Below are 4,178 nucleotides of genomic sequence, written 5' to 3' on the forward strand. Positions count from 1 at the left end.
GGGAGCAGCAAAACCAGAATTGGTATTACTGCACAGTGAAAGAAAGAGAGAGAGAAGGGATGAAGGGGTGTGAAGGAATGTAGCTGTTCAAAAAACTCTTTGATTTAGTGGTCACGGAGTCCGATGTGACTCACTCTGGCTCAAACAGCGTGGAGATCACTCAGACGTTCATCCCCCTGGTCCGGTAATTTTCTCTCTGTGTGTGTTTATACAGTATGTGTGTGTGTGTGTGTGTGTGTGTGTGTGTGAAAGAGAGGGAGAGAGTATAAATTTATCTGCTGCACCTGAACTTGATGACTTGTGCATGTGGTAAGTTACGAAGCTTGTTAAATACAGACACCTGGAAATATGAGTTTGAAAAGGAAAAAGTCAACTACAGAGATGTTGTACTAATCCCCATTAAAAAGATCTAAAAAGATACTGTTAATTGGTATCATGAACATTTCTCCTGCACGTTTCTTCTGCTCATGTTTCTCGTGAGCACCTACTTGTAACGGGAAACGTGAACGACCACAGAGACAGGCAGATGAAAAAGTAGTTGAAGCATGAAAGTTTTCTATTTTCCCTGCTTTTGCCGTAGCCTCCAGCTTACAATGTCGACACATACAGAAAACCCCCACGATCCTGACACCAAGTCAAGTCAACTGGAATGTGTTACTAACTGTAAAAAATGCATGGTTTTCAGTGGTTAAAACCATGTAGTACAAGGGCAGTGTTGAAACACTTGAAATCAATGCCTCATACCTTTGAAACAACTCACGAAATACAATACGCTGCCAAATACTGTACAGAAAAACTATCAGGTTAAAGCTGTCAAAACTGGGAGAAAAGTTCTCCGTTCTCTCCATGCCAACACCGTAATACCTGTTCGGTGAGGTTTCAGTTGTTTTCCTGTCTACTGATGAGTATGTCATTTCATTGTCTTTAATAAGCTTTCACACCAATCAAAATAAACTCATGAAATTACAAGCATTCCTAGCTTTTTCATGTGCCATGACCAGATATTCCAAACACAATGAGAGAAATGAACAAGAATGAGACAAAAACATATGTACAAATGTCAGCCTAAAAATCAAAAGTCAAAATGAAAACGGAAGCACGTGGTACATGTATTTGTCTGAGACAGCATGGTCAAAAGGGAAAAATACATCTAGGTTGAAAAGGCTGGATGACCCAGAACAATTGCGTAAAAAGAAAACACTCTTTGCTCTATATAATCATTTTAGACCAACGATTCTGATGCTGGACACAACAGCATATCAGAGGAGATTTAAAGTGGCAGCAAGCCTGAGAATCTGGTTGAAAATGTCAGCCGACATGTTGGCTAGAACATCAGATCTGTTTATTCTAGCGACCTTGGGAACCTATCGCTCAACGAGAGACGTTTTAACAGCGTAACAGCCCTGAGAGGAGGCTGGCAGAAATAAATAAATCTTCATGTCAAATGAAAGAGATTTGTGTCTCAAGAAACATCACATCCCTTTATAAACCATGGCCTCTTGTACGCAGCGGGTGTCAGTCAAACTGCTCCCCTCCAACTCCACCAGGATCTCCTATTTCACAAGGCTCAATTAGAGAGATAGAGAGAGAGGGAGAGAGAGAGAGAGAGAGAGAGAGAAAAGAGCCACTCCGTTCTTTCAGTCTCTGTGTCAACAGGCTGAGCATGAAGTTTCACTTTTCCCAGTGCACTTCTCACCTGTGTCTCACTGAAGTCATGCCAAAAATGATCATGTATAAGTAGAGTGTTTGCCTGTGTGCTGGCTGATGGTGAAAGTGCTCTTGTGTGTGTGTGTGTGCTGAAGGGAGTGTGTGTCTGTGCTTTTTGCATGTGCGCGTTAAAATCTCACATAAGGTATTTGGCAGGCTCCAATCCAAAAGTGTTGAGACACCACCTGATCTTTGCATGTCTGATTGTGTGTGAGTGTGTATCAATAAGGGCCTTGTGTTATCAGGCCTCTGCCACCCGCCCTACACCAGTCTGATTGAAATGTAAATTGAAAATGTCATAAAGCCCATATTGTCAGCCAAACGCTAAGTTATGAAGAATTAATAACAGGCTCTTTCATTAGGGAAATGGCAGCACTCATTTGCTCTGATTTTCCTCCAGGTGGAATGATCCCATAATTACTTCAATATTGAGAAACACAGAGTTGAAGAAAAGAAAAAAAAAAAAAAACACATCTGGGATCAATGACAACATTTTCTTTAAAAACAATGTTCCTACTCTGACAGCGTTTGCTGGTAAGAACAACAGTGCTCTGTAAAATGGGTGTACTATACAATTGTTGCCATTTAGTCGCCGTGTTTCAAAGGTGTCAAAATTTTCTTGCAAATACAGTTTTATTTCTGTTCATGCAGAGGTTGTTGTTGATGTCTCTGTCAGTTACATTTGAGAGAATACTGTATGGTAACCAAAATGGAGCGATAATGAATCGGACACATTGTGGTCAAGTTTCGAATAACAGTGGAAGAAAGAGGGGCTTTTGTCTGGACCACATGAGTGGAATCGTGTCAGTGCTGCTGGTTGACCATCCTGTTCATAATGTCCGTGACTCACTGTCTGTCTGTGGTGTTTTCATTTTCTCATTGACTTTCCCTGAACTTGTTTTTTTTTCTTCTCAGTTCATTGCAGTTGAATGTACTTAATGGCAAAATGGCGCAAACTGGGACTAGAGCTTTTTACTGCCACAATTCCAAAGCACACTTGTGTCATAATCATGTTATTCAATCGGCATCTAGATATGCCATACCTGTCAGGTGGATGTATTATCTTGGCAAAAGAGAAGTAATGACTAATTTTAACAGATTTGTGCTTACAGTCCGAACAAAATATGTCCCCTGGTTACACAGACAAGAATTGAAAACAATTTTTTAATTGTCAAATGTGGGTCCTGTTTAAAATACCACACTAATGGTCAAACTTGTAGACATAAAGTAAACAGTCTAAACTTAAAGTAATTTGTATTTGGGACCTAACTAGGATAACACAAAGCACCATCTAGGCCTAGGAACTGAGGTTTGGAAAATGATATTAACACACTGGACTGTAACCATGGTCTTCCCGACTTTCATTCAGACCTGTCATGATGGCAGTGAGTGAGAAACCAGAGAAGTGTATTTTTATTGACTCTGGACCTCTGCCGTAAAATGTCAGGAGGGAGAACCCAGAGGCTGAGGTTGGACAGACAGAAAGAAACTTTCAGGATTAAAGGATGGGACACTGATACGGGGAAGTTCCTGTGTCCACAGCCTTGAGGGACATTGAGGCTTCAATTGCCAGTCAGGGCTGTGCTTGTGTTTGGACAGATGCAGTTCATAAGAGAAGATTTAACAAATCAGAATTCACCATGATCCTTAGCTAATACACAACTATGACAGAATAGTATTGTGTTAGTAAGAGTGGTTGTAACACCAAGACCAAAGATAGGAAGGCTAGGGAAAACCAGTTTGCCTCGTTAAGGATATTTTCAGGACACATAAAAACAATTGGAATCATCTCTCCCCTGTTTTCTGACTGGCTAATGACCTAATGCGAGCAAAGGAGTACTGCTAGAGGGGGTTTGGTGAAGCAGCTGAAGAAACTGTTCAAATTCACAATTCACTACAGACCTAAAGTTGAGTGTTTTTGTTTATTGCTTTGTTTGCTACAAAATGACTGCGTGAACTTTTGGGAATGACCTTTACTTAATCCTCAAGGTTTTTATTCTTTCCTGCTCAAATGTGATGTGTTTTAATGAGGCCATCTGCGGCCTCACTTTTTAGAATTTGTTTAACGTCTAAATTTAAATTGGAATTTACACTGAGTGAAATTTATCAACTTGATAAACTTGGATCTCTGCTTTGGGTTTCCACCTGCCTCTGAGAAAAACATCAGGCTCTTTAGCTGCTAAAGGCTCAATGTTCACCAGCTAGTTGTTGTGTCTGACTGCTCTTTGTTGCTGATGCTGAGCAGGTACAGTGGGTTTTTAGAGCTGTATTGCTGACTGCCAGTTCAGCTGCCTGCTGTGGCCGACTACGATGGTATGAGAGCAGGGAGTGATGCATTTATAGTCATATACAGTCATTCATTTATGACCCATTGTCATAGAAACCAGACACCGGAACAAATCAGGACGTGTGTGGTATCTGAGAGCTCGTTGGTCATCATGTTATGTAAAAATTAGAAAACAGACAAGTAG

Source organism: Scatophagus argus, chromosome 20 (assembly GCF_020382885.2).
Source record: "Scatophagus argus isolate fScaArg1 chromosome 20, fScaArg1.pri, whole genome shotgun sequence".
NCBI classification, from domain to species: Eukaryota; Metazoa; Chordata; class Actinopteri; family Scatophagidae; genus Scatophagus; species Scatophagus argus.